The sequence below is a fragment of the Boleophthalmus pectinirostris genome, unplaced genomic scaffold (assembly GCF_026225935.1).
Source record: "Boleophthalmus pectinirostris isolate CB_2022bp ecotype Guang Dong unplaced genomic scaffold, ASM2622593v1 HiC_scaffold_7, whole genome shotgun sequence".
NCBI lineage: Eukaryota > Metazoa > Chordata > Actinopteri > Gobiiformes > Gobiidae > Boleophthalmus > Boleophthalmus pectinirostris.
This window is the reverse complement of record NW_026571473.1, coordinates 38062180-38073000: the sequence shown is the minus strand read 5'-3', so window position 1 is coordinate 38073000 and position 10821 is coordinate 38062180. Positions and strand designations below refer to the sequence as shown.

General features: G+C 43.1%; 1 protein-coding gene across 1 annotated transcript in view; it reads left to right on the top strand.

Moving 5' to 3' along the window:
• Positions 1-8295: 8295 nt before the first annotated feature.
• Positions 8296-10821, top strand: part of LOC110166464 (transmembrane protein 79-like) — a 34815-nt gene continuing 32289 nt past the window's right edge. The window contains exon 1 of the mRNA XM_055165257.1: positions 8296-8375. The gene's annotated coding sequence lies outside the window, so the exon portion shown is untranslated. The remainder of the gene's footprint in view (positions 8376-10821) is intronic.

The following is a 10821-nucleotide window of genomic DNA, read 5'->3' as shown; positions in this document are numbered from 1 at the left end:
TGTTATCTCTGTATATATTTTACATACTTTCTTTTTTTATGCAATAAAAGTGGCCCAGATGTTGTGGGCTTAAAGACATGTTTGAGTTGTTCTTCTTTTTAAACTTTTTACACGCTGAAGTTTGTTCTACACACAAAGATTCTCTCAGATGTGATGAGCTCGTGTGAGGGACGCCACAGACGCCACAGCGGCTCAGTGTTTGGCTCCATCACCACAAGTTCAAGTTTTGGGTGATTTCATAGATGCAGATGCAGGGCAGGAGCTTATATAACTGAGAGATTCACTGTTTTTGTAAGAAATCAACAAACCTGCAATTGAACAGTTAAACTCCACCGAAGAATTGTGATGATTTTCCAGCTCCGTGTGAACTCCAGACTCCAGTGAAGTCGTGTGAACGCGGCCTACAGGATTCTATCTGTCCACTCCCTCAGTTCCGTCCGTGTCTCCCTCCAGGGGAAGTGCATATCTCTGTTGTGGCAGCTGCTCAGGGACGACCTCACTCATCCGACCACAGTCAGCAGGAGCAGCAGCCACACTGTCAATGGGGAAGTTCATTATAGTGAAGTCAACAAAAGAGCTGCAGCTTTACAACACCTCAACACAAAAGGACAATGTACTAGAGGAACTATACTCCACTGTGTACTTCACTATGTACTGACTGTACTTCTCTCTCTACTCCACTGTGTACTCCACTCTCTACTCCACTGTGTACTCCACTGTGTACTCCACTGTGTACTCTACTGTGTACTCTACTGTGTACTCCACTGTGTACTCCACTGTGTACTCCACTGTGTACTCCACTGTGTACTCCACTGTGTACTCCACTGTGTACTCCACTGTGTACTCCACTGTGTACTCCACTGTGTACTTACTGACTGTACTTCTCTCTCTACTCCACCGTGTACTCCACTCTCTACTCCACTGTGTACTACTGTGTACTCTCACTGTACTGTGTACTCCACTGTGTACTTCCTCTCGTGTACTCCACTGTGTACTCCACTGTGTACTGTGTACTCCACTGTGTACTCCACTCTCACTGTACTCCACTGTGTACTCCACTCTCTACTCCACTGTGTACTCTACTGTGTACTCCACCGTGTACTCCACTGTGTACTCCACTATGTACTCGACTGTACTCCACTCTCTACTCCACTGTGTACTCCACTGTGTACTCCACTGTGTACTCCACTCGTGTACTCCACTGTACTCCACTCTCGTACTCCACTGTACTCCACCGTGTACTCCACTCTCTACTCCACTGTGTACTCCACCTTGTACTCCACTATGTACTCCACTGTACTACTCCACTGTACTGTACTCCACCTGTACTCCACTGTGTACTCCACTGTGTACTCCACTGTGTACTCCACTGTGTACTCCACTCTCTACTCCACTCTCTACTCCACTGTGTACTCCACTGTGTACTCCACGTACTCCACTGTGTACTCCACTCTCCACTGTGTACTCCACTCTCTCCACTGTGTACTCCACTCTCTACTCCACTGTACTCCACTGTCTACTCCACTGTGTACTCCACTCTCTACTCCACTGTGTACTCCACTGTGTACTCCACTGTGTACTCCACTGTGTACTCCACTCTCTACTCCACTGTACTCCACTGTGTACTCCACTGTACTCCACGTGTACTCCACTGTACTCCACTGTGTACTCCACTGTGTACTCCACTCTCTACTCCACTGTGTACTCCACTGTGTACTCCACTGTGTACTCCACTGTGTACTCCACCAGTGTACTGACTGTGTACTGACTGTGTACTGAGTGATACTTGAGCCTGTTTGAGGGCTGGACTCGCTCTGAGAAAAAAGTTTAATCATGTACAAGTCAGATTTAAGTCGTGTTTGATGAGCTCCTGATTAGTCACTTGGCAAATAAGTACAGTGTGTTTTAAACTTCATTTTATTTAAAGTCTGATCGTTGTTTTCTAATGTTTCCTCGTCCCACACAGACCTGGAGTTGTGTTTTGTTTCATTCACACACGTTGAACACAAACCCTGCAGATTTCAGATGAGTTTTTATCTCAAACTGAAAACATTACAAATATCAGTGAGGCTTTTGCAGTGCTGTATACTGAATATTGAGAACTGAGTCTTTTCTGGTTCAGACATTTGCTTGCATCACCCCAGAATAACCGCTTATTACATTAAAATGACGGATGGAACTCACATTTTTTCCAAAGCTCGCTCGTTTTTTTCCCCCACACACTGGTTCAGAATCGTTCATCTGTATCAGTATTTCCATCACACGAGAAACAAAACAAATGTACGACGTGTTTATAACGTGACGAGTGAAAACCAAAGCGGCTTCTGAATCAGGACAACGTTTTGATCAAGAGACACTGAACCACGAGTCAGGCCGGCGCCACCCAGTGCCTCCGCTCAAGTTCATTTCTCTCCAGCGACTCGGTCAGGAATCAGAAAACACTAGACCAGGGGTGTCCAAACGTTTTTCATCAAGGGCCACAAATCTAAACACAGAAGAAGCAGAGGGCCGATCGAGGGCCGCAGACTGGAGCTCAGTACTGTGAATAATTAAAGGTTGTATGGAGGATTTTTTGTTTTGTTTTGTTTGTTTCAAATTGTCAGTGCAAGTTTAAAATACCATTACAGAGACGCAGCAGCTTTGTAATTATGATAAAAAATCAAAAAATAATGAAAATCGATCAACTGTGGACGTGTTGAGGCCAGATAAACATCAGCCAATAGAAAACGAGGCTCCCTCATTTTCTATTGGCTGTTAGGGTGGTCAATCAAACTCCCTACGTTTCTAGTGTAACTGACTCATCAGCGCTTGGGGATTTCGTGGTTTACGCAGCGGTTCTTAGAGGCTTTTTTAAACTGTCGCTTCCTCGCAGTTCGCACAAAGTTTGTCGCGATGTTGGACGAGAATCCACGACCAGTTCGCCGCAAAAGAAAGTCGGTTTTTGAGGTCGATGAAAGAAGAAGAGAAGAAGGGAAAAGGAGCAAAGACGAACTGAGGTGATTCTTGGAGATCTCGTCCAGCGACGGCGCGACTGAAGCAGACGAAGGGTCTAAAAACTGACGCGTCCTCGCTAAATTATTCTAAACTTCAACGGTAATTCTGAACACGCACGGGATGTAAACAAACGTGATTTTTAGAGTAAAGAGGCGGGAGGAGTAGATGTTTCTACTGAGGAGCTGTGGAGGAGGAAGGTGATGTCACTCATGAACAACGTTTGAAAAAGAACTGTCGCTGTATTTCTCTTCCCTTAAAAAATCCTCTATACAAACTTTAAAATATGTGCAGGTTTAACACGTTAGAATGAACCATCAGACTTTATTCACGCTAAGATTCTTAAAACCACACACTAAATATTAAGTATAAAGTAAAAAGTTAATTTCTAATTGATGCCATGTAATTTGGGCCAATTCACCTGCAATCCTGAAGGCAAAAAAATGGGCCATAGTTTGGACATGCCTCCATTAGACGGTTCGCAAAAACCCCAGAAGTGCGAGTCCGGGCACCAGCCAATCAGCGAAGAGCCGTATATTCAGTGTTGTCAACGATTCCCAAGACTGAGGATTTAAAGTTGGAACAAAGAGAATGTTTGGTGAATTTTATCAAGGGGAAAGATGCTATTGTCCTTCTTCCAACGGGATTTGGCGCATCACACACGTCACGACCAAATAACAGTGATTGGTTAAATAAAAAAAGTACCCGCCGACCGTCGAACGAAAGAATCCTAATGCTGCGAGGTCAGACGGTTTCTACAAAGTGAAACTGTATAAAGAAGCAGACTAAGGAAGAATGACGTCACCCACAAAGTTAAGCTCCAGTCTAATGAAGCTCATGAGGCTCGCAGTTACAGGAGTGAATTTGGAGCTGAGTTTCATATTAGGAAAAAAAAAGTATTAACGGACAAAATAGTGAAATAAAAACGACAGGATCACAAACATTTACAGACCCAAATGACTCTAAAATAAAAACAATGCAGCTTTAGTTTAGTCAGGCTGGTGCCACCTAGTGCCTCCGCTCAATTTAATTTCTCTCCATCGACTAGATCAGGAATCGAATTGGAATACACTAGACAGTTGACACACAAAAAAACGGAAGTGCGAGTTTGGGCAACAGCCAATCAGCCAAGAGCCAAACATTCTGTGTTGTCTACGATTCCCCAGATCGAGGATTTAAAGCTGGAACAAAGAGAATGTTTGGTGAATTTCATCAAGGGAAAAAACGTTATTGTCCTTCTTCCTACGGGTTTTGGAAAAAGCTTAATATACCAGTTAGTCCTGTTAGGAAGACCAAACAGCAGCGATTGGTTAAATTAAAAAGTACCTGCCTACCGTCGAGTGAACGAATCCTAATGCTGCGAGGTCAGACAGTTTCCACGAAGTGAAACCGGCTGATGAATCAGGTTAGCTTTAGTCCATGCATGAGGTAAAATTATAAAATATGTTTATTTTGTTATTTCAAATGATCTTAAACAGGCTGGTCAGAGTCGACCAAACGACCGTACAATCTGAACACAAACAGAGACTGAAGCATCTCTAAAAACCACACGACTAAACCTGTGTACATCTGCTCTACATCAGGACAAACCCACGTCTGAAACAGGGTCTACAAGGTCTGAAGTCCTAAACCAGACCTAAACCAGGGTCTAAATGAAAAGATGTAACGTGCCAAACCGGGTCTGATCCAAGTCAGTCCACGTAATCGCCTCAGTGCTAAACTAATATTTACCAGCTCAGCCGCTCTGTTTGTGTGAGCCTCAAGTGTCTGCAGAGTCACAGCAGCTTCAGCCTCCGCAGTCTGAACTCAGACCTGAACTCAGACCTGAACTCAGACCTGAACTCAGACCTGAACTCAGACCTGAACTCAGACCTGAACTCAGACCTGAACTCAGACCTGAACTCTGACCTGAACTCAGACCTGAACTCAGACCTGAACTCAGACCTGAAAGACTCTGAACTCTGACCTGAACTCTGACCTGAACTCAGACCTGAACTCAGACTGAACTGAACAGACCTGAACTCAGACTCTGAAACTCAGACCTGAACTCAGAAACTCAGACCTGAACTCAGACCTGAACTCTGAACTCAGACCTGACTCAGATGAACTCTGAACTCTGACCTGAACTCTGACTGACCTGAACTCAGACCTGAACTCTGACCTGAACTCAGACCTGAACTCAGACCTGAACTCTGAGACTGATGAACTCAGACCTAACTCAAGTACAAGTAACTCAAGTACTGACTCAAGTACAAGTACTCAAGTACTCAAGTATACTCAAAGTACTGTGGATGAACTCAAAGTACTCAAAATACAAGTATACTCAAAGTACTGTGGATGTAACCAAGTACAAGTATACTCAAAGTACAAGTATGCTCAAAGTACAAGTATACTCAAAGTACAAGTATACTCAAAGTACAAGTATGCTCAAAGTACAACTCCAAGTACAAGTATACTCAAAGTACTGTGGATGTAACCAAGTACAAGTATACTCAAAGTATACTCAAAGTACTGTGGATGTAACCAAGTACAAGTATACTCAAAGTACAAGTATACTCAAAGTACAAGTACTCAAGTACAAGTATACTCAAGTACAATGTACTCAAAGTAAGTATACTCAAAGTACAAGTAGTATACTCAAGTAAAGTACAAGTATGCTCAAAGTACAAGTATGCTCAAAGTACAAGTATGCTCAAAGTACAAGTATACTCAAAGTACTGTAACCAAGTACAAGTATACTCAAAGTACAAAGTATGCTCAAAGTACAAGTATACTCAAGTACAAGTATGCTCAAAGTACAAGTATACTCAAAGTACAAGTAACTCAAGTACAAGTACAAGTACTCAAAGTACTGTGGACGTAACAAGTACAAGTACAAGTACAAGTAGTACAAGTACCAAAGTACAAGTATGCTCAAAGTACTGTGGACATAACCAAGTACAAGTATACTCAAAGTACTGTGGATGTAACCAAGTACAAGTATACTCAAAGTACTGTGGATGTAACCAAGTACAAGTATACTCAAAGTACTGTGGACATATCCAAGTACAAGTATACTCAAAGTACTGTGGACATAGCCAAGTACAAGTAGTTAAAAACTACTCTCCCTGAAATTGTAACCCTCCAGTTTTTGTTGTGTAGAGCGTCCGTCACGTGCTTTTGTCCATGCAGATGTTATCCCTTTGTCTGGAAAGTTTCACAGTACGGCATTATTAAACCTTTCTATCTTCACAAAGACCAAACCAGAACACGTTACAAGTCAGATCTGTAGAGAGGCGACCCCGCTCACAGTCAGAACTCCTGTTTTAGTTTTTGTTTCTAGGTGTTTCTGGGCTATAAAACCACCTGTGATTGAATAAAATGTAAGGCCCAGTTCGCACTAGTTCATATTTGAGTTGTTTTCGTTGTGGGTGCAGTGTTCGTTCACAATAATCCGATGGAAAACGGCTCCAGAGACGGAACGATCTGTGGCCTCCAGCTCCCACGAATTCATTTGAGTACAGATCTGATCCGGCACCGTGTGGACACCTGAAAACACTGATACTCTGATGTAGGTCTTTGTAGGGATGTTCCGATCACATTTTTTTGCCCCTGAGTCCGAATCATTTGATTTCGAGTGTCTGCCGATATCGAGTCCCGATCCGATACTTCTATAAAAATTATGAAATTAACTAAGAGCAAAGAATATGATCCAGGATGTGTGCGAATATCAGAGTGTATTGATTTCATGTGTAGTATTTGAGCTGAACTTTTCTAACCATGAACCATCAATATTGAAAATCTGGACTTTTCACAGTCTGGTCTTGGAATGTGTAACTTAGTAAACTTAATGAACTGAACCAAACAGGAACCAGACCAGAATCAGATCAGACCTGAGACTCGACTCTGCACAATCTACAGTTTGTATATTTGATATTGTACGGAGACATGTGCATTATATTTCAAACATTTAGGCTTGTCTATGATCCAAATAATAGAAAATCTTACCAAATAAAAACGAAATGACAGAAGCTCCACCGCCCCCCGCCCTGCCCCCACTTCCCCGCACCAACACCACATCCACAAACCCACCGTGGAGCGCGCACCGCAACATCGGTCTCACCGCTCAATAGACGCTCCGTGCCGCTGTTCCCACCCGCTCCGCCAAAAGCGCCAACTCCACAGCGCAACACGCAAACAAACAACGCCGTGTGACGACGCCATCGGCCGCTCAGGTGTGAACACGAACCACAGAACCACAGGTAACAGCGCCCAAGCACGACACGGCTCAAGATTCCCAGTGCGAGTGCGCCGCTAGTACAACAGGCGCTGGACAGACAGTCGCGCTGAGCAAATCCCACGCCTCAGTAAAAAAAATAAAATAAAAACTGTTGTGTCCTGTGTGTTCTATACGTATATTATTTATCCGATACCTGGTCGAATCATAATGGCCGAGTCCAGATCGAGTCCACAGTCACGTAATCGGCGCCGATTTCCAATCACTAAGAAGCTAAAATATATGTCCATTCATATAAACATGTGTCTGTGTGTTCGACCTGCAGACGTATAATCTCTGAAAAGTTTCACATGAATCATTTCCAACACGACAGAAACACAGAACAGACTCACCATCAGCAGAACACCCCTCTGTCACAGAAAGAACACTCATATTCCACTGAGTCGTGTCCTTTAGTCCGACAGAAGATGAACCACATCAATGCACAAGAGCCAGCAGTTTTTTTTTAGCACTTAGTTTATGCAAATGAGTCATGTGGTTTTAAGTTTAATTTCTGTAAAACGTAAACAAATGTGCTCAAAGCTGTGTGGACAGGGAAGGCTTGCGGACACAGAAACGATACGATACGGTGATATGCGGATTCGTTTCAGCGTAAACTGGGATCTGAGGCAGCTGTTTAATGTCGTACTGTGGAACATTCCAAACAGCGCAATGACATCTCCAGTACTGAAGTGGAGTTTGTGCAGCTTTAAGTCGATTTTTTTAATGCGATACCTTTACCTGAGTGTCTTTTTGTCTCTGTATTTGCACTTTTACTAAGAAAACAGAGCACTTGATGCACTAGCTACCTGCTCGGAACTCGGAAGTGACCTCGCGTCGCTCGATATCTCCCTCGGACCCCTCCTTCCCTCCCTCCCTCTCTCCTTCCCTCCGCGCCGGTTCTCCTTTATTTGCTCCATATGGCGTTTGACATGGTACCCAGGGGAAGGAGGGAGGGAGGGAAGGAGGGAGAGAAACGTCTGTGGGCGGAGGAAAGCCTTGTAGTATTTGTCCGAGCTGAAATTTGATTCACAAGTTCAGAATCGGTGCGAGACAAAAAGCGCCGAGGCAGAGGGGGAGGGAAGAAAGACACGACAATTACGCACGGAGGATTCGCTTTTAAACTCGAGTAAGTCTAGTTTCCGTCTTTTTACGCACGGCTAAACGTGGAAAGAGGTAAACCTGGTGTGACTTTAACAACTCAAAAATCCTTACTGATAAGTTTATTGATTCTGATAAGCGTGTCTGAAAGTGTAAGATGCAACAGATTGACTTAAAATCGTGAAAATTTACGATTCTAGGGATTTATTCTCGAGCACGACCGCGCGTATTTTGTATTTTGGCTCCATCCAAGACTCGCATACCTTCCTTTTGTGGCGTCCGGAGTGTAACCTTTTCATTGGAGAGAATAGCGGGATGTTTTTTGTCAAAAAGGGGGAGTGGAGTGAAAGCGCGTTGCCCCCCTCGTGCACGCGCGTCGCCGTAACCCAAAAAACAAAACAAAAAACGTGTTTACGGAATGGCTAAAAAATCCGGTTTGGGTCACGCGTGCGGGTTCGTACTTCATTTTGTTTGGATATAAATACTCGGGCGAACTATGCGTGCTGGCTGCTGCTGCTGCTGCTGGAGAGATTTTTGGGAGCGCGCCAAGAATCCGCACGAGGAACGCACCGAGATTTCACGCGCTTCGGAGGAGTCTGCGTGAGATGGGGACGTCGCTCGCGTCTTGGATTTTACGCACGAATCGCCTTTTACGACGCGATACGGGATTAAAGAGCAAAGCGAAACTACGAGGGTGAGTGTCTCGTGCAGAAGGAGGGGGGCACATGGTAACTATTATCCATTACCCCTCAGAGGCGGTAGTACTCGGTTACTTTTACTGGAGTAACTTTAAAGACGCACTGTGTAACTTTTCAGGTGTTAAAATCGAACTCTCGCAGAATAAATTTCAACATTTTCTCAGGGTTTATACGAGTCCAATCTGTTCTAGAGTTAATTTAACATTTTTTTTTGGAAGTGTTAATTAAGTAACACTGGACCAAAGTTCTTGTTTAACCCCGAAATCAAGAGTTATATGAACATTTTGAGAGTAAACGGATAACACATTGTAGAGTTTTCCTGATTTAGCGAAACAACACAAAGAGGTGTTTTATTTTTACACTTTATTTGAGTTAATTTAACATGAAATTATGAACAAAACTGGTCAAACTGGTTTTCTCTCACGGGAGTTTGAAGTGGTGGGTGAGAGGAGGCAAATTAACACTAAGATAAGTTGAATTAACACTAAGATAAGTTGAATTAACACTAAGATAAGTTGAATTAACACTAGAGGAAGTTGAATTAACACTATGAAAGTTGAATTAACACTATAAAAGTTGAATTAACACTAGTGGAAGTTGAATTAACACTAAGGGAAGATGAATTATGAAGTTGAAGTTGAACTTGGCAAATAACCCCAACTCGAATCCCCATTTAACTTTCAAATAGTTAAAATAACACTTTTTGTGTTAAAAACAACTCACCCTTTCAAAGTATGGCATTGAACCTTTCTATCTCCATGGAGACCAAACCAGACCAAGTTACAGGGCAGATCTGTGGAGAGGCAACACTGCTCACAGTCAGAAGGCCTGTTTTAGTTTTCATTACTAGGTGTTTCTGAGCGATGAAACCACCTGTGATTGAATAAATGTAAAGTCAAGCTGTTTAATGTCACACTGTGGAACATTTCAAGCAGAGTAATGGCATCTCCATAGAAACAAGCAGGATTACATAGTGCACCTTTAGGGCCTGTTTACATGACAACACTTGTGGGTAAAAACAAACAAAATACAAACAAAATATTTTATAAGAAGTGCTGGTTTAGTCCTGGTTTTAGTCCTGTTTAGTCCCTGGTTTAGTCCTGGTTTAGTCCTGGTTTAGACCTGGTTTAGACCTGGTTTTAGTCCTGGTTTAGTCCTGGTTTAGTCCTGGTTTAGTCCTGGTTTAGACCTGGTTTTAGTCCTGGTTTAGACCTGGTTTTAGTCCTGGTTTAGACCTGGTTTAGTCCTGGTTTAGTCCTGGTTTAGTCCTGGTTTAGTCCTGGTTTTGTCCTGGTTTAGTCCTGGTTTAGTCCTGGTTTTAGTCCTGGTTTAGTCCTGGTTTAGACCTGGTTTAGACCTGGTTTAGTCCTGGTTTAGTCCTGGTTTAGTCCTGGTTTAGTCCTGGTTTAGTCCTGGTTTAGTCTGGTTTAGTCTGTTTTAGTCCTGGTTTAGACCTGGTTTAGTCCTGGTTTTAGTCCTGGTTTAGTCCTGGTTTAGACCTGGTTTAGATCTGGTTTAGATCTGGTTTAGTCCTGGTTTAATCCTGGTTTAGTCCTGGTTTAGTCCTGGTTTAGTCCTGGTTCAGTCCTGGTTTAGTCCTGGTTTTAGTCCTGGTTTGGTTCTGGTTTAGACCTGGTTTAGTCTTGGTTTAGTTCTGGTTTTAGTCCTAGTTTAGTCCAGGTTTAGTCTTGGTTTAGTCCTGGTTTTAGTCCTGGTTTAGACCTGGTTTAGTCCTGGTTTAGTCTTGGTTTAGTCTGGTTTAGTCCTGGTTTAGAC